Genomic DNA, 21,528 nt, shown 5'->3' with positions numbered 1-21,528 from the left:
CTCAATTAATTTTGACAAAGGAGGTAAGAATATAAAATGGGAAAAAGACAGACTCTTCAGCACGTGGTGCTGGGAAACCTGGACAGCTACATACAAATCAATGAAACTAGAACACACGCTCAAACTCAAATTGGCTTAAAGATTTAAAAACAACACAGGATACCATAAACTCCTAGAATAGCATACAGGCAAAACATTCTCTGATATCAACCATACAAATGTTTTCTTAGGTCAGTCTTCCAAGGCAATAGAAATAAAAACAAATAAACCAATGGGACTTAATCAAACTTATAAGCTTTCGCATAGCAAAGGAAGCCATAAAAAAAAAGACAACTTACAGAATGGGAGAAAAGAGTTTCAAACGATGCAACAGACAAGGGCTTAATCTCCAAAACATAGAAACAACACATGAAACTCAACAGCAAAAAAACAAACAACCCAATTGAAAAATTGGCTGAAGACCTGACTAAACATTTCTCCAAAGAAGACATATGGAGGACCTATGGACATATTAAAAAAAAAAAAACCTCAGGATCACTAATTATTAGAAGAAATGCAAATAAAAAACTACAATGAGGTACCCCCTCATACCAGTAAGAAAGGCTGTAATTAATAAGTCTACAAATAACTAATGTTGGAAAAGGTGTGGAGAAAATGGAACCCTCTACACTCTTGGTGGGAATATAAATTGGTACAGCCACTGTGGAAAACAGAGGTACTTCAGAAAACTAAATATAGAATACTAAATATGATACAGAAATCCCATTCCTGGGCATATATATGGAAAAAATTTTTCATTGAAAAAGATACACACACCCATATGTTCATTGCAGCACTATTCACAATAGCCAAGACATAGAAACAACCTAAATGTTTATCTACAGATAAATGGATTAAAAAGATGTGGTACATATAAACAGTGGAATACTACTCAGCCATAAAAGGACAAAATAATGTCATTTGCAGCATCATAGATGGAACTAGAAATTTTCATACTAAATGGAGTGAGTCATAATGACAAAGACACATACCATATGATATCACTTATATGTGGAATCTAATATTTGGCACAAATGTACCTATCTACAGCAAAGAAACAAACTTAGGATATAGAGAACAGACTTGTGGTTGCCAGGTGGGAAGGGGAGGGATGGATATGGACTGGGAGTTTGGTATTGGTATATGCTAACTAGTTCATTTGGGTTGTATAGGCAATGAGATCCTTCTGTGTAGCACAGTGAACTGCATCCTGTCACTTGTGATGGAACATGATAGAGGATAATTTGAGAAAAAGAATGTTATGAAAGATGTACTATGTGTGATCAATGGTACTGTCAAATCCTCTTTCTTGAGGATTAGTTATTGTTCATCTTGAGAACATGTATGTAATAGATTGTATCCGCTTGGCCACGTGAAAGGGTGAGATTTCCTTCTTTGTCATCTCTTAGTAAATTGTTTTGTACATCACAGTCTGATTTAAAGTTTATGCAGTAACAGAAGTGTTTTATTTCATTACCACACTTGAGGAAACAATGTGGGTTTGGAAAAGATTTTGTTTTTAATTATACTTATCCAACAAAGATAACTTATAAAACATGGTTGAATGATTTTTAAAAAAGAAAGAAAAAGAATGTATGTATATGTGTAACTGGATCACTTTCACCACTGATATTCAACATGGTTTTGGAAGTCTTAGCCACAGAAATGAGAGAAGAAAATGAAACAAAAATAATCCAAATTGGAAAATAAGAGGTAAAACTATCACTGTCTTCAGATGACATGATACTATATCTAGAAAATCCTAAGGACACTACCAGAAAACTATTAGAGCTCAGCAATCAATTTGGTATAGTTACAGAATACAAAATTGGTACACAGAAGTTGATTGCATTATATATCCTAACAATGAGAATCAGAAGATAAATTAGGGAAACAATCTCATTTACCATCATATCAAAAATAATAAAATAACTAGGATTAAACTTACCTAAAGAAACAAAAAATTGTACTTGAAAACAATGATGCTGATGAAAGACATCAAAGATGACACAAAAAGATGGAAAGATATACCACCCTCTCAGATTAGAAAAATCAATATTGTCAAAATGACTACACTCCCCAAAGGCAATCTACAGATTCATTGTGCTCCCTATCAAGTTACTGATGAACAAGAACAAATTTTTTTTAAATTTGTGTGGAATCACAAAAGATCCTGAATAGCCAAATAAATACTGAAAAAGAAAAATGAAACTGGAAAAATTAGGCTTCTGGACTTTATACTACAAAGCTATATTAATCAAAACATAATGGTATTGGCATAAAAACAGACATGTAGATGGATGGAACAGGCTAGAAGGCCCAGAAATATACCCAAGTACCTATGGTCAATTAATATATGACCAAGGAGGCAAGAACATACAGTGGAGGAAAGACAGTATTTTCAGCAAGTGGTGCTGGGGAAAGTGGAAAAGTACACATAAAATAATGAAATTAGAACATTCTCCAACTCCATACTCAAATTTAAACTCAAAATAAAGACCAATAAGGGCATATACTATAAAACTCCTAGAGGAAAACATATCAGAACATTTTTGACAAAAATCATAGCACCATCTTTTTTTATTCACTTCCTAGAATAATAACATGAAAAATAAAAATAAAGCAATGTGACCTAAACGAATTCAAAAGTTTTTTTCACAGCAAGGGAAACCATGAACAAAATGAAAAGACAACCCACAGAATGGGAGAAAATCTCTGCAAATGAAGTGAACAACAAGGGGTTAATCTACAAAATATGCAAACATCTCATGGGGCTTTATATCAAAAAAACAAGAGGATAAATAGATGGCCAAAAAACATGCTCAACATTACTAATTATTAGAGAATTGCAAGTGAAAATTACAATGAGGTATCACCTCACACCAGTTAGAATAACCATCCTCAAAATGTCTGTCGAGAAAAGGGAACCCTTCTACATGGTGGGAATGTAAATTGGTGCAACTACTATGGAAAACATTATGGAGGGTCTTTAGAAAACAAAATATAGAACTATCATATGTTCCAGCAATCCCACACTTGGGCATATATCCAGGGAAAACCATAATTTGTAAAGATATATGTACCATAATGTTCATTGCAGCACTATTTACAACAGCCAAGACATGGAAGCAACTAAAATATCCATCAACAGAGGAATGAAAAAAGAAAATGTGATATGTATATACAATGGAATTTTACACTGCCATAAAAAGAATGAAATAATGCCATTCACAGCCATATGAATGGACTTGGAGATTATCATACTATGTGAATTAAGAGAGATAAAGGCAAATATCATGATATCACCTGTATGTGGTATCTAATAAAAATGACACAGTGGAATTTATCTGAAACACAGAAAAAAACTCACAGATTTCAAAATAAATCTTATAGTTACCATAGGTGAAACCATTAGGGGGAGGAAAGAATTGGGAGGGTGGGAGTAACACAAACACTACTTTATAAAATAGATTATTAATGAAAACCTACTGTATAGCGCAGGAAAATCTACACAATATTTTGCAATAATCTATATGGGAAAAAAGAATGGAGATATATAGCTGATGGAGATTATATATATATATATAATCATATATACATATATATATATATGATTCACTTTTCTGTACACCTGAAGCTAATATGACATTGTAAATCAACTATACTTCAATAAAATTATATTTAAAAAAATAAATTAGGAAGTTCCCATTGTGGCTCAATGGTAATGAGCCCAACTAGTAACCATGAGAATGTGGGTTTGATCCCTGGCCTCACTCAGTGGGTTAAGTATCCAGCATTGCTGTGAGCTATAGTGTAGGTCGCAGACATGGCTCAAATCCCACATTTCTGTAACTGTGACATAGGCCAGCAGCTATAGCTCTGATTGTACCCCTAACCTAGGAACTTCCATAGGCCATGGGTGTGGCCCTAAAAAGACCAAAAAAAAAGAAAAAGAAAAAGAAAGGACAATTACAGACAAATGTATTATATGTATATAGATATGAAAATCTTTACCAAGTTACTTGCAAACTGAATGTAATGGCACATTTAAATGATTATACACCACAACCAAGTACTAATGAGTGGTTCAACATAAGAAAATCAATTATTACAATACATCATTTTAACAGAAGGACATAAAAAAATATCATAATCATCTCAATGCAAAATGAGCGATTGACAAAATCCAATACTTTCTCATGATAAAAACACTTAGAAAAGTAGGAAGAGATGGAAATTACTCCAATATCATAAAGGGCATTTATTGAAAACAAAAGCAAAAACATAAAACCCACAGCTAACACCATTTTAAATTGGTAGAAGACTGAAACCTTTCCCCCTAAGATCAAGAATAAGATAAGGATGTCTTTTGTTTTCCACTGCTATTCAACACTTTTCCTGAAAGTTCTAGCCACAAAAAATTAGATTAGAAAAATTAATAAAATACATGCAAATTGGAAAGGCTGATGCAAAACTATTACCATTTACAGAAAACATGATCCTGTATATAGGAAATCTCAAGGAATTCACCAAGAAGCAACCAGAGCTTAAATTACTTCAGTAAATTGCAGGGTTAAAGACTAACATAAAATAGCAACTGTGTCTCTATATAAGAGAAATTAAAAATCTGAAAAAAATTAAGAAAACAATTCCTTTACAATAGCATTCAAAATAGTAAAATAACTAAAGCATAAATTTAACCAAGGAGGTGAAAGACTTATACACTGAGAACTGCCAATTATTCCTGAAGGAAATTAAAGAAGACCTAAAGAAATGGAAATATATCTTGTGCTCATGGAATAGAAGACTTAAGAATGTTAAAATGGCAATGCTGTAACCAAATCAATCCACAGATTTGATGCAATCCATATCAAAAATTCCAATGGCCTTTTCTTATAGAAATGGGCAAACTGATCCTCAAATTTATGTGGAACAATAAGTCATCCCAAACAGCCAAAACAACCTTGAAAAAGAAGAACAACAAAGTTGGAAACTCACAAGTCTCAATTTCAAAACATACTACAAAGTTACAGTAATAAAAACAGTGTGGTACTGGCATAAGCACAGATATATACCAATATAATTAAACTGAGAGCCCAGAAATAAATGTATGCATCTATGATCAATTAATTTTTGATGATGGTACCACAAATATTCAGTGTGGAAATGATAGTCTTTTTATAAAATTATGCAGGTACAACTGGCTATCTACATGGAAAATAATTAATATGGACCCTTATGTCAAATCATATACAGAAATTAACTGAAAATGGATGAAAGACATAAATGTAAGAACAGACACTATGAAATAAGCATAGAGATAAATCTTTGTATCCTTGGATTAAGCAGTTGCTTTTTGCACACAATGCCCAAGCAACTAAAGATAAAAAGAGATAATTGGATTGTATCAAAATTAAAATGTTTGTCCATCAAAGGAGACTGTCAAGAAAGTGAAGAGATAGCACATAGAATGGGAGAAAATATTTGCAAATTGTGTATGTGATAAGGATGCAGTATTCAAAATATACAGAATATAAAGAACTCTTAAAACTCAAAAACAAAGAAGTCATGCAGTTAAGAAAATGGGCAAGGACTTGAATTGATATTTCTCCAAAGAATATATAAAAATAGCAAACACACACATGAAAAGATGCTCAAAAGCATTAATCATTGAGAAATGTAAATAAAAATCACAATGAGATACCACCCCACAACCCTTAAGATGGCTGTTATGAAAAAAAAATCAAACTGATATTAATAAGTGTTGGAAAGGATGTAAAAATATTGGAATCCTATGTACTGCTGGTGGAAATGCAAAACTGTGTGGTCATGGTGGAAGACAGTTGAATAGTCCCTCAAAAAGTTAAACATAGAATGACCCCACATACATACTCCTAGGTATATATGTATATATGTATACACATGTCCATTGCAGCACTAATCATAATAGCCTAAGGTGGACACAGCCCAAATATTAAGAGACGAATAAATTGTGGTATATACAATCAATGAAATATCCAGCCATAAATTATTATTAATGTTCTGATACTTGCTACATTATTAATAAACCTCCCAAGCATTTTGCTAAGTGAGAGAAGCCAGACACAAAAGGTCACATATTGTGTTATTCCATTTATATGAAATATCATGAATAGATAAATCAATAAAGACAGAATGCAGGTTAGGGAGTTCCCGTTGTGGCTCAGTGGTTAACAAATCCGACTAGGAACCATGAGGTTGCGGGTTTGATCCCTGTCCTTGCTCAGTGAGTTAAGGATCCAGTGTTGCTGGGACCTTTGGTGTAGGTCACAGACGTGACTCGGATCCTGCATTGCTGTGGCTCTGGCGTAGGCCAATGGCTACAGCTGTGATTAGACCCCTAGCCTGGGAACCTCCATGTGCCCTGGGAAGCGGCCCTAGAAAAGGCAGAAAGACAAAAAAAAAAAGACAGAATGAAGGTTGTTTGTTGCCTGGTGCCCAGGGGAGTGGGAATGGTGAGAAGTTGCTTAATGGACAAGGGGGTTTACTGTGGTAAAACAATAAAAAAACTGTAACATTGCCTCCTGTCTGAGTTTCTAGACTACCAATCTGCTTTACAAATTCCAAACTTTTCAGTTACTATTTTCATGTGAGTCAATTCCTCAAAATAATGCATACATATTTATAATTCATACATAAAATAATTCATACTATAGGATTGAATATATCCTATTTTTTTCCTCCATTCTGTTCCTCTGAAGAACCCTGAAGTTTTGGTACCTAGAGTGGTTCAGGTACCACTTTCAAGGTTTGAGTTTTAAGCCTTGAATTTTAAGAATTGAGATTTAAGGCTTGAGTTTTTTCTGTTCTGGTTCTGGGGTTTCTGGAATTGTTTTTCAAATATTATTAGATTTAAAGGCATTAGTGACTCCATTTCCAATGATAAATAGGGAATCAATAGTCCATGCAGCATGTGTCAATAGACAAATACAAAATAGCACCATTGGAACACCTAATCAAATTCTCATAAAAGGCAAGCTTCTGGGTTACCACGTATTTGATGTCTTACAACATTTTTGTCAAACTCATGAATATAGCGAGATTGGTAGGCTCTTCCTAACTGCATTAAAGACAATAGGGAAAGGAAAAAATAAGATTTATTTTGAATTATAAACATTTATGAAGGAATTTATTATATGAACATAATTGTGTATATATAGAGATGCATATATATGTGTATTCACTTACTCATTATCATGATTTAGGGATTTAGGATGTTTTTGTCGCTGGAGACCAGAACTAACAAAGTTTGAAAGCCATTATTCTAACATTTGGAATGTCCTGAGTCCCTTCCTTCTATGACGGGGGTCTAACATTGATATTAGAATATATTTTGGGTTAGTTTCTTAAAATAGAAGCACTGTATATAACATAGCATGAGTAACCAAGGTATATTTCAATAATCTTACCTTAACTATACAGAGATATTCTCCTAGAGTAGCACTGACATGATTTAATTATCTAATACAAAGACTACTTATTAAATCAAGTACACCATAAAGATGTCACTAGTTATTTGTTCTATATATTTAGTTTATTGGCATAATTTGGAGGGGCTAATTGATACATCAGTCTATGAACTTTTGTGTTAAGAAAATATATATGGTATCTGAGATATGAAAATGAATTTAAAGTATGAATATATAAAATCAATAGTTCCTTAGGCAGAAACACTTTTTCATTAAGTGCAATGGATTTCAAATTATTCTTAGTAGAACCTTAGGGCTTCCCTAAAATTATATGATTTTTGTCAGGGCAGGGGAGAGGATAGAGCCAGCCAGCCTTTTGCTCCCCCAAATACACACACACACACACGCCTATTTCAATCAGAAATACTCCATATACATGTTTTCCATACAAGGCACCTACACTATATTTTCCTTGAAGAAAAAGTGGTACTTAGCAGATTTTAAAAGCACTAACTGCTTATGATTGCTTCATAAGCAGAAGTGATCAGTATTAGAAAGAGAAATGCATGCTTTTGAAAAAAAAATCTTGAAATAGGCATTAAAATGTTTTTTATTTGTCATGTAACAAACTTCTTTTTCAAGATGACTCTGAGAGAGACATACAAGAAACATAACTGGATTAAGAAGCCCCAGACTCTTGACATTGTTTGTTTTGGGCCTGCAGGATATGGAAGTTCACTGGCTACCAGGCTAGGGGTTGAATTGGAGCTACAACTGCTGGTCTACATCACACTCACAGCAACTCGGGATCTGAGCCATGTCTGCAACCTACACCACAGCTCACAGCAGCCATCAGATCCTTAACCCACTGAGTGAGGCCAAGGATCAAACCAGTATCCTCATGGATACTAGTCGGGCTCATTACTGCTGAGCAACCATGGACACTTACTCTTGACATTCTTGTTTTGAAAGTTACCAGCTTTGTGTACTAGAGTAAATCAGTTTATTTTTCTGGATTTCAATTTCTTTTTTGGTAAAATGAGGTCAGTTTAGACTGAAGTATTAAATAGGTTTTAACCCTTGTGTCAAAACAGGTGATTGTTATTGCCTTTCTAAAATAATGTGTTTAGAATGATTCCGTGGCTCAATAGAAAAGCACACCATGATCCTTTAACAATATTGTCCAGGGACAAGGGAATGGGTAGGAAAATTGGGGGCAATTCATTTGACAAACCTGGGATAGATGATCTCTTAAAATCCTTTCCAATACTAACAATAGAATTTTTTTTAAAGTAAAAACCACATCAATTAAAATGTTAAGCAAATGAATAAATGAAAAAACATGATAAATTCCTGAGCCTATTGACAATTAAATGACAATTAAATGACATGAATTGGGCAGGGAGGGGAGATGAATAGGTGGAACAAAGAACTTTTAGACTTTTAGGGCAGTGATACTAGTATGTTACTGTAACATAATGTAACATTATAATACTATAATGGTGGATATATAACAAAACCCATAGAAATCTAAAACACAAAGACTGAAGTCTAATGTAAGCTATGAACTTTAGTTAACAATAATTTATCAATATTGGTTCAATAAGCATAACAAAATATATTCCACTAATGCAAGATGTTAAAAATATTGGAAATAAGAAAATGAAGAGGAATATATGGCAACATCTTGCATTCTGCTCAATTTTTCTTTAGACCTAAAACTGCTCTAAAAAGTAGTCTATTAACTAATTTTAAAAGTGAGAAAAATTACATAGACTACTCATTACAAAAGAAGACTGCCAAATCTTCTTTTGGGGAATGGCAGTAGGGAAAGTAGCAGTGAAAAATAAAAACATATTAAAGACTTGCCTACTTCTCTAGTCTTTTATCTGATCACAGGCACCCCTACATTAGTAATATGTGTGATGACTATAAACAATTTCTGCCTTAGCCATGCTGAAGTACTTGTAGTTTCTTTAATGCTCCATGATGCCTCCTGCATCCAAGCCTGGGAAGATGCTGCTACACTCCCCTTACTTCTTTATCTTGCTAACTCCTACTTAGCTTTTATGTCTTATTTTATTTTATTTTTTATTTTTTTCCCATATATGCTTTAAAATATTATTGAGCAGGGAAAAAGGAAGGGAGGTAAAAAGATGACACGGATGAGGATTTAACAATTTTCTTCAAGTTCTGGTGGACTTTGAGCTTCAAATGTGTGGCTGGATCTTTGATTCTCCACCAGGGGCTGATGGGGAAATTGCTTGTAATTTTTTTTGTTCCATCTGCTGCACAACCTGATGAATTCCAGCTTCTGAGCCTCAAGTTGGTCATGCTGATGTTGTAGCTCTTCTTTTTGTTTCTGAAGCTCATCTGCCTTTTTCTTAAGTTCAGTTTCTTGTATAGAGATAAGATTTTCATATTCTTTCAGTTCTTCTTCTGTGAAGAACTGTTGCTGATCCAGTGTCTCCCAACTATCTGGCTCCAAGAATTCCTTTTTTTCTGTAGTTTTCAAAAACTCTCCTAGAGTCACTAATCAGTCTTTGTTAGTATCAACCTCATTCATGACATGTTCCCTCATTCTAAGCCTCTCTTCCTCCATTTCTACCATATCATCCTCTTCATTTCTGGGGTTATATACTTTCTCCAACTCTTTAGGAAACAGGGCTTCTAATTCTTGTTCATCTAGGAAGCCATCACCATTGACATCATGTAATTTGAAAAATGTCTTGGGGTCAAAGTCATTAGGATCCAATCCATCAGTCTCTTCCCACACTTCTTTTAGTTGATCTTTGATTCCTGGATGATTAACTTTGGGATGATTTCCATGCTTTTTCTTCGTTTCTTCAAATTTTGATTCTTCTTCTTTTCTCTTTTCTTCAGTCAGTGTTTTTAAATATTCTCTCTTTTCATGTCCCTTCATCATTTCATATTTTTTAAACTCTTCATGTCGAGCCCTGTCACAGTGTTCCATACCACTTGTAGCCACTTTGATTATCATATCTAAATCTGTAGATTCAAACTTGTCAGGATTCAGGTTGTTTAGGTGATTGAATTGTTTTAGAAGAGCATGGTGGTCTATGCCTGTATCTGAAAGAAAATAAGAAAACTTGAAGGGAATCCAATTTAGCTTTAATTAGCATTCATAACCTTGCCACTTCTTGCCTTTTCAGTTCAAGTTTTGTCCTCACATGGTGACTTACTAAATCAAGCTTTCTGCTTAATCTCCCACTCTTTGTTTCCTCTATGTCTGCTTTCTGTAGTTTTTCTCTGAAATGATTATCTGTTTCCAGCACATCAATCACTTGCTTGAGGTATTCATCATAATAAAGTCCAGTATCTGGTGGTTCTATCTTCGCACTGTCCATAGGCTGAGTATTTTTTACTTTTGTTTTGTCTATGTCTATAGGCACAGCTTCAGAGCAGTAAATACATATGTAACCAAGAGAAACCAATATTGTAGAAGGATGGTCCTCCACTTCATCTTCTAGCAGGTAAAGAATTTTTATCTCCTTTTTTTGCAGATGAGGTGACTGAGATCCACAGAGGTAAGATGACTTGCACAATTCAAATCAGTGAAGAAGTGGGTCTTGGCTCCTTGCTCAGTGCTTTTTCACTAAGAACTAACTCAATGGGTTCATCCTCACTGCCAGCACAGGGTAGGCAAAGACCTGAGCCTCGTCTTGGGACCCGCCCAAGCTTCCCATGGTGCTGATCTTTTTATGTCTTATTTTTTATGTCACTTCCTATAGGAAAGTATGTCTGATAACCTCCTACATCCACCAACACATAATGAGGTATCTGTATCAAATCCTTGCTTAGCACTACTTACTTTCTTTTTGTGTGTGTGTCTTTTTTGCTATTTCTTGGGCCGCTCCCACGGCATATGGAGGTTCCCAGGCTAGGGGTTGAATCAGAGCTGTAGCCACTGGCCTACGCCAGAGCCACAGCAATGTGGGATCCGAGCCACGTCTGCACCCCCACACCACAGCTCACGGCAACGCCAGATCGCCAACCCATTGAGCAAGGCCAGGGATTGAACCCGCGACCTCAAGGTTCCTAGTCGAATTCATTAACCACTGTGCCACGATGGGAACTCCAAGCACTACTTACTTTCTGTATTAGAAATGCTTAGTGGAGGCAGATCAAGATGGTGGAGGAGTAAGATGTCATGCTCACCTTGTCCCCACAAACACATCAAAAAAACACATCTACATGTAAAACAACTCACACAGAACATCTATTGAATGCTGAAAGAAGAACATAAACCTCCAAAAAGGGCAAGAAACCCTTGACATAACTGGATAGAACAAAAGAAAAAAGAGAGAGAGAAAAGGAATCAGGATGGAACTAGCATTCCTGAGAGGGAGCTGTGAAGGAGACAAGGAACCCACATCCTGGGAAGCCACCTAACCAATGTGGAGATCAGCTGAGATGAAGGGATCTCAAAGTTGCCAAGTTAAGTGCAGCAGCTGAACTAAGGAGGGCAAAGTAGAGTGAGAGCTGCACAGATCATGTGAACCACTGGCCTGGACAGGACAGCCTGATACACTCGGGTGGTGGCTGGGTGCTGAAACTTTGGCTCCAGAGGTCAGTCCCAGGGAAAGGACTGGGGTTGGTTGTGTGGGAACAGCCAGAGGGGCTGAGGAACAGTGTGCCACAGGTGGGGGAGTGGTGTGCTACGGACTGTAGTGTGGAATGCCACAGCAGAGGGAACCTGGGAGAAGGTCTTGGGCTGCAGGAGAAGCAAGGCACCATTGTTGGGGAGGGTGAGAGGAGGAGGGTCAGACACCATAGGAATCTTCCTGTGCACAGGCATGGGCTCTCAGAGGGCTGGGCTCTCTGGCAAAGGCTACAGGTGGCAAGAAGCCACTTGCTCAGGCTATGGGCTCTTCTTGTAAAGGCTGTGGGTGGCCAGGCACCTCTTGTGTGGGCTGAGGGTAGAGGGGCACTAAGTGTGACATGGTTCCCCTTGTGTGAACTACCAGGTGGCAAGGACAGACTACAGCAGTCTTCTCAGAGGTTGGAAGGAGGCATGGCTTGCCATCACTGGGGGACTGTGGGTGGGCTCTGCCTGGGCAACCTCAGGGGTTGGCAAAAAAAGAGGGCACTGCAACTAAGCATCACACTTTGATGCTCTCAGCCCCCTGGGAACACACCCACCCTGGCACTGCCACTGCAAAACACTCTGGGTGGTACCCAGATACTTGATCACTGTCCCTTACCAAGATCCAACAACTAGGAGCAGTTGGTGTGGCACTTCCTATGTGGGCTAAGTGGGACAGGGTGCCTTCTGCTTCTTAACATGCTGCCCAGCAACCAGGCACTGACTACTAACCCAAACCTTGGCCTCCTTCTCCCCAGAAAAACACTCAGCACCCTGGGGATAACAGCCTACTCATACCAAGGAGAGAGATAGCAAATATTCAAACTTCCATGCCAAAAATAAATAGTAACCCCGCACAACATACAAAGGGATGCTTTTGCATATCAGTAGACCCCCAAGACTACAGCTTAGCTTCCCTAAACTCACAGAAAAAGAAAAACATAAGCAAGATGAAGCCCAGAAAACACTCCCAGTTAATGGAACAGGAGAATTCACCTGAAGTAGCAAACAAATAAAAAAAACCCTCTGTGGTCTGACAGATACTGAATTCAACAGGGAGGTAGTGAAAATTTAGGCTGAATATCAATGAATTAAGAGCAGTATGAACAGTAATGCAGATTCCTTTAGAAAGGAAATAGAAAATACAAGAGGGAACAGAGAAAAATTAGAAAATTCATTTGCAGAAATGCAAACTGAGCTAAAGGAACTAAAGACCAGATGAATAATGCAGAGTAATGAATTAGTGATGTGGAAGATAGAATAATGGAAATCACACAATCAGCATAAGAGACTGAAAGACAAATGTAAAAACACGAAAGCAATATAAGTGATCTATGGGATAACATAAAGCAGGCAAATCTATGTGTAATAGGTATTCCAGAAGGAGAAGAAAAAGAAAAGGGGATTGAAAATATATTTGAAGAAATTATGGATGAAAACTTTCAAAATGTAGGAGTTCCCATAGTGGCTCAGTGGTTAATGAATCCAACTAGGAACTATGAGGTTGTAGGTTTGATCCCTGGCCTTGCTCAGTGGGTTAAGGATATGGCATTGCCATGAGCTGTGATGTAGGTTGCAGACTTGGCTCAGACACCCCATTGCTGTGGCTCTGGCATAGGCTGGTGGCTACAGCTCTGATTAGACCCCTAGCCTGGGAACCTCCATATGCTGAGGAGCGGCCATAGAAAAGGCAAAAAGTCAAAAGAAAAAAAAACTTTCCAAATCTAAAGGAAACTGATATCAAGATACAGAAAACACAGAGGGCCCCAAACAAGTTGAACCCAAATAGGGTCACACCAAGACATATTATAATAAAAATTGCAAGTTAAAGACAAAGAGAGGATTTTAAAGGCAGTAAGAGGAAAAAATAAGGATTGAGTATAAGGGAATCCCTATAAGGCTATCAGATGATTTCTCTACAGAAACACTACAGGCAGAACAGAGTGGCAAGGTATATTTAAAGCTCTGAAAGGAAAAAATTGAAGCCTACAATACACTATCCAGCTAGAATATCATTTAAAGTAGAAGGGGAAATAAAGATTTTCTCCAACAAACAAAAGAGTACAGCAATACTAAACCCATTCTAAAAGAAATACTGAAAGGGCTTCTTTAAATAAAAAAAGACATAAGAAGAAATAGGATGGAGGAAACCACAATAGGAAAGCAATCACTTAAATAAACCAGCATATAGATCTAAAACAAGGGGAAAAAAAACTACTGTAAAAGTGATGATAAACAGAAGGAACAACAAAAGGATACATATGAAGATGTTTAAAAAAGGAATACAAAATCATAGAATGTGGGGAAGGAAAGTAAGAAAATATAGATTCATTTTTTGAATAATATGCCTGAGCCAAAATGACTTTCAGGCTAAAGCAGGGAGATACATACTTAAAAAACAGGCAACAACAAATCAAAACAAAACATTACATTCACAAAACCTAAAAAGAAAAGTACTCAAGCTTAAAATAAATGGAAATCCTCCAACCAAAAAAAAAAAAAAAAAAAAGAAAGGAACAAAGGAAAAGCATAGAATCAACTGGAAAACAAGGTATAAAATGGCAATAAATACATAGTCTATCAATAATTACCTTAAATTTCAAAGGACTGAATGCTCCAATCTAAAGACACATAGTGGCAGAAGGGATAAAAAAGCAAAAACCTACAATCTGCTGTCTACAAGAGACTCCCCTTAGAGAAAAGGACACATATAGATTGAAAGTGAGGGGATGGGAAAAGATATTTCATGCCAATGGACAAGACAGGAAAGCAGGAGTTGCAATACTCATATCAAACAAAATAGAGTTTAAAATAAAGGCCATAAGAAAGACAAAGAAGTGCACTATTTAATGGTAAAATGATCCATTCAAAAAGAGGATATTACAATCATCAATATATATGCCCCTAATATAGGAGCACCCAGATACTTACAACAAACACTAACAGACATAAAAAGAGAAATTAATGGGAACACAGAGTAGAGGACATTAACACCCCACTCACATCAATGGACAGTTCCTCTAGACAGAATATCAATAAGGCAACAGAGATCCTAAGTGATACCATAGAAAAATTAGACTTAATTGACATTTTCAAGACATTACATCCAAAAAGATCAGAAAATACATTCTTCTCAAGTGCACATGGAACATTCTCAATAATTGATCACATACTGGGGCACAAAGCAAACCTTAAAAATTTAAGTGTATAAAATTTTTTTCAAGTATTCTCTCTGACCACAATGGCATGAAAGTAGAAATCAACCACAGGAAAAGAAATGAGAAAAAACTAACCACATTGGGACTAAACAAAATGCTACTGAAAAACCAATGCATCAATGAGGAAATCAGGAAGGAAATTAAGGAATACCTTGAGAAAATTGATAATGAAGAAACAACCACTCAAAATTACGGGATGCTGTAAAAGTAGTGCTCAGAAGGAAATTCAAAATGATACAGGCCTTCCTCAAAAAAGAAAAAAAAAATCTCAAATCAACGACTTAACACATGATCTAAATAAATTAGAAAAAGAAAAACAAATGAAACTTAAAGTCAGACAGTGAAAGAAATCATAAAGATCAAAGAGGAAATCAATAGAGATTCAAAAAACAATAGAAAAAATCACAAAGCCAAGAGCAGGTTCTTTGAGAAGATAAACAAAATTGACAAACCTCTGGCCAGACTCACCAAGAAGAAGAGAGAAAAAAAATCCAAATAAATAAAATGAGAAATAAAAAAAGGAGAAATCACAATGGATACTGCAGAAATACCAAAAAAAAACCCATAAGAGAATATTATCAACAATTGCATGCCATCAAATTTGACAACCTAGAAGCAATGGACAACTTTCTAGAAAATTACAGCCTGCCAAAAGTGAATCAAGAAGAAATAGATCAACTGAACCGACTGATCACTAGAAATGAAATTGAACACGTAAGAAAAACCCTCCCTACAAGTAAGAGTCCAGGGCCAGATGGCTTCAAAGGAGAATTGTTATAAACATACAAAGTGGAACTTATACCCATACTCCTTAAAATTTTCCATAAGGTTGAAAAAGAAGGAAAACTCCCAAAGACCTTCTATGATGCCACCATCACACTAATTCCAAAACCAGAGATACCACCAGAAATGAAAACCATAGGCCAATACCTTTGATGAATATAGATGCAAAAAGTCTCAACAAAATTTTAGACAACAAAACTCAACAACATATAAAAAAGATCATACACCATGACCAAGTGGGACTCATCCCAGGTATACAAGGATGGTTCCACACACTCAAATAAAAAAAAAAAGTCACACAGCACATTAAGAAAAGTCAAAAACCACCTGATCATCTCAATAGATGCATAAAAAGCATTTGACAAAGTCCAACATCCATTCATGATAAAAATTCTTACTAAAGCGGGTATACAGGGAACATACCTTAACATAATAAAAGCCATTTATGACAAACCCACAGCAAATATAATATTCTTGAGAAAAGACGAAAGCCTTCCCACTAAAATCTGGAACAAGACAAAGATGCCCACTCTCACCACTGTTATTCAACATAGAACTGGAAGTCCTAGCCACAGCAATCAGACAAACAAAAGAAATAAAAGGTATCCAAATTGGAAGAGAAGAGATAAAATCATCACTGTATGCAGATTACATGATTCTATATATAGAAAACCCTGGGGACTAAACCCAAAAACTACCTGAACTGATCAACAAATTCAGCAAAGTAGCAGGATACAAGATTGACATTCAGAAATCAGTTGCAATTCTGTATATTAACAATGAAATATCAGAAAAGGAATACAAAAATGCAATACCTTTTAAAATTGCACCCCAAAAATATCAAATACCTGGGAATACACCTGACCAAGGAGGTGAAAGACTTATATGCCGAGAACTATAAAACATTAATCAAGGAAATTAAAGAGGATGCAAAGAAATGGAAAGATAGTCCATGCTCCTGGGTTGGAAAAATTAATATTATAAAAATGGCCATACAACTCAAAGCAATCTACAGATTCAATGTAATCCCTATCAAATTACCCATGACATTTTTCACAGAACTAGAACAAACAATCCAAAAATGTATGTAGAACCACAAGAGTCCCAGAATTGCTAGAGCAATCCTGAGGAAGAAAAACCAAACAAGAGGCATAACTCTCCCAGACTTCAAGCAAAATTATAAAACCACAGTAATCAAGACAGTGTAGAACCAGTACCAAAACAGACATACAGACCAATGGAAGAGAATAGACCCAGAAATAAACCCAGACAGCCACAGTCAACTAATCTTTGACAGAGGAGGCAAGAATATAAAATGGGTAAAAGACAGTCTTTTCAGCAAATGGTGCTGGGAAAACTGGACAGCCACATGTAAATCAATGAAACAGGAACACACCCTCACACCATGCACTAAACTCAAAATTGCTTAAATACTTAAATATAAGACAAGACCCAATCAAACTCCTATAAGAGAACATAGGCAAAACATTCTCTGACATCAACCTTACAAACGTTTTCTAAGGTCAGTCTCCAAAAGCAACAGAAATAAAAGCAAAAATAAACCAATGGGACCTAATCAAACTGACAAGCTTTTGCACAGCAAAGGAAACCATAAAAAAACAAAAAGGCAACCTATGGAATGGGAGAAACAGTTTCAAATGATGCAACTCACAACGGCTTAATCTCTAAAATATACAAACCACTTATAACTCTACAGCAAAAAAGCCAACAAGCCAATTGAAAAATGGGCAAAAGACCTGAATAGACATTTCTCCAAAGAAGATATACAGAAGGCCAACAAGCACATGGAAAACTGCTCAACATCCCTGATTATTAGAGAAATGCAAATCAAAACTACCACAAGATACCACCTCATGCCAGTCAGAATGGCCATCATTAATAAGTCCACAAATAACAACTCCTGGAGAGGGTGTGGAGAAAAGGAAACCCTCTTGCACTGCTGGTGGGAATGTAAACTGGTACAACCACTATGAAAAACAGTATGGAGGTACATCAGAAAACTACCTCCATATGACCCAGCAATCCCACTCTTGGGCATATATATGGACAAAACTTTCCTTGAAAAAGACACATGCACCTGAATGTCATTGCTGCACTGTTCACAATAGCCATGACAAAGAAGCAACCTAAATATCCATCAACAGACGACTGGATTAAGAAGATTTGGTATATACACACAATGGAATACTACTCAGCCATAAGGAAGAACAAAATAATGCCATTTGCAGCACATGGATGAAACTAGAGACTCTCATACTGAGTGAAGTCAGAAAGAGAAAGACAAATACCATATGTTTTCACTTATATCTTGAATCTAATATATGGCACAAATGAAACTTTCCACAGAAAAGAAAATCATGGATGTGGAGAACATATGTGTGGTTGCCAAGAGGGAGGGGAAGGGATTGGGATGGACTGGGAATTTGGGGTTAATAGATGCAATCTATTTCCTTTGGAAAGGATAAGTAATGGGATCCTGCTGTATAGCACTGGGAACTACGTACAGTCACTTATGTTGGAGCATGATAATGTGAGAAAAAAAAGAATGTATACATGTATGTGTGACTAGGTCACCTTGATGTACAGTAGAAAATTTAGAAAATGCTATAAATCAGCTATAATGAAAGGAAATAAAAATAATTGTAAAAATAAAGAGAAAAGAAATGTTTACTAATTTTTACATACTGCCACACAAAACTACTTGTTTCTTAAAAGCAGAATAATAAATAATGTCTTGTTCATGATAGTATTCGTACATCTAAAAAAGTGCCTGCAATAAAGTATGTAATTAAAAGTATGTGTGGTCAGTATGTCTGTGTTTCCATGCTCAGTCTTGGTCTGAGAAAAAGAAATTCTTACTGGTTTACTTACTTTTAAAAACAACTTGACACAACTTAGAATAGATTTACAAGGAGATCCTGCTGAGTAGCATTGAGAACTTTGTCTAGATACTCATGCTGCAACAGAACAAAGGGTGGGGGAAAAAATGTAATTGTAATGTATACATGTAAGGATAACGTGATCCCCTTGCTGTATAGTGGGAAAAAAAAAAAAAAACTTGAGACTTCCGGATTAAAGGGCAGAATAAAAGACTGGAGGTCATCTTCTCTCCTAAAGAGAACAAAATTCACAACTAAAAGCTGAGCACTCTCCACCAAAATGGACCAGAAACCTTAAAAAATATACGCTACACCAGAAGAAAAAGAGGAGGCCACATCAAGAGGTAGGAGGGGTGATTTTGTGATATAAACAACCCCATACCTCCTGGGTGGGAAACCCCACAGACTGAAAACTAACTGGTTCACAGAGACTCACCTACAGGAGTGAGAGTTCTGAGCCCCACATCAAACCCTCACATCTGGGGATCTGGCACTGGGAGGAAGAGCCCCTGGAGCATCTGGCATTGAAGGCCAGTGGGGCTTGTGTGCAGGAGCTCCACAGGACTGGGGGAAACAGAGACCCCATTCTTTTTTTTTTTTCTTTATTTTTTATTTATTTATATAAATTTTTTTATTTTCCCACTGTACAGCAAGGGGGTCAGGTTATCCTTACATGTATACATTACAGTTACATTTTTTCCCCCACCCTTTCTTCTGTTGCAACATGAGTATCTAGACAAAGTTCTCAATGCTATTCAGCAGGATCTCCTTGTAAATCTATTCTAAGTTGTGTCTGATAAGCCCAAGCTCCCGATTCCTCCCACTCCCTCCCCCTCCCCGTCCCATCAGGCAGCCACAAGTCTCTTCTCCAAGTCCATGATTTTCTTTTCTGAGGAGATGTTCATTTGTGCTAGATATTAGATTCCAGTTATAAGTGATATCATATGGTATTTGTCTTTGTCTTTCTGGCTCATTTCACTCATTATGAGAGTCTCTAGTTCCATCCATGTTGCTGCAAATGGCATTATGTCATTCTTTTTTATGGCTGAGTAGTATTCCTTTGTGTATATACCACATCTTCCGAATCCAATCATCTGTCGATGGACATTTGGGTTGTTTCCATGTCCTGGCTATTGTGAATAGTGCTGCAATGAACATGTGGGTGCATGTGAGAGACCCCATTCTTAAAAGGCACACACAGGAGTTCCCGTCGTGGCGCAGTGGTTAACGAATCCGACTAGGAACCATGAGGTTGCGGGTTCGGTCCCTGCCCTTGCTCAGTGGGTTAACGATCCGGCGTTGCCGTGAGCTGTGGTGTAGGTTGCAGACGCGGCTCGGATCCCGTGTTGCTGTGGCTCTGGCGTAGGCCGGCGGCTACAGCTCCGATTCAACCCCTAGCCTGGGAACCTCCATATGCTGCGGGAGCGGCCCAAGAAATAGCAACAACAACAACAATAACAACAACAACGAAAGACAAAAAAAAAAAAAAAAAAGGCACACACAGACTTTCATGTGCATGGGGTCCCAGAGCAGAGCAAGGTCTCCATAGGAATCTGGGTCAAACCATACTGCAGTTCTTGGAGGACATCCTGGGAAAACAGGGGTGAATGGGGCTTGTTGTGAGGGAAGGACATTGAAGGCAAAGCTCTCGGGAATTCAGCAGCTGCCTTTCTCTGGAGGTGGCCATTTTGGGAAAATCTGGCCCCACCTGTCAGTCAGTGCTAAGAAGCCCCAGGGCAAACAACAATCCAGGTGGGATCACAGCCCCACCCATCAGTAAACAGGCTACCTAAAGACCCCTCAGGCACACAGCCAACTCTAATCCCAGCCAGAGACTAAGCCCCACCTACCAGAGGGATTAGAATCGCTCCACCTACCAGTGGGCAGGCATCAGCCCCTCCCATCAGGAAGCCAACAGCAAGCCCCCATACTGACTTCAGCCACAGAGGGGCAGACACCAGAAGTAAGAGAGGCTACAACTCTATTATCTGTAAGAAGGTCACCACACCAAAAACCTTTAACAAAGAAAAGACAGAGAACTATAACTCAGATGAGGGAGAAAGGAAACCTCCCCCCCAGAAAATCAGCTAAACAAGGAGGAGATTCTCAGCCTCCAGGAAAAAGACTTTAGACTGTTGATGCTGAAGAAGATGCAAGACATTGGAAATAAACTGGAGGCAAAGATGGATAACTTACAGGAAACACTGACCAAAGAGATACAAGGTATAAAACTGAAACAAGAATAGATGCAAAATACAATAACTTAAATAAAAAATTCACTAGAAGCAGCTAACAGCAGAATACAGGAGGCAGAAGAACGAATAAGTGAGGTGGAGGACAGATTAGTGGAAATCACGGATGCGGAACAGAAAAGAGAAGAAAGATTGAAAACGAATGAAGAGATTCTCAGAGAACTCTGGGACAATGTGAAACACACCAACATCCGTATTATAGGGGTGCCAGAAGGAGAAGAGAGAGAGAAGGGGACAGAAAAACTATTCCAAGAGATAATAGCTGAAAACTTCCCTAACACG

General features: G+C 37.1%; 1 pseudogene; it reads right to left on the bottom strand.

Moving 5' to 3' along the window:
• Positions 1 to 9,313: 9,313 nt before the first annotated feature.
• On the bottom strand, positions 9,314 to 11,324 carry LOC125118346 (nucleobindin-2-like; annotated as a pseudogene).
• Positions 11,325 to 21,528: the final 10,204 nt, after the last annotated feature.

The sequence above is a fragment of the Phacochoerus africanus genome, chromosome X (genome assembly GCF_016906955.1).
Source record: "Phacochoerus africanus isolate WHEZ1 chromosome X, ROS_Pafr_v1, whole genome shotgun sequence".
Taxonomy (NCBI): domain Eukaryota; kingdom Metazoa; phylum Chordata; class Mammalia; order Artiodactyla; family Suidae; genus Phacochoerus; species Phacochoerus africanus.
This window is presented reverse-complemented; position numbering and strand designations above follow the sequence as displayed.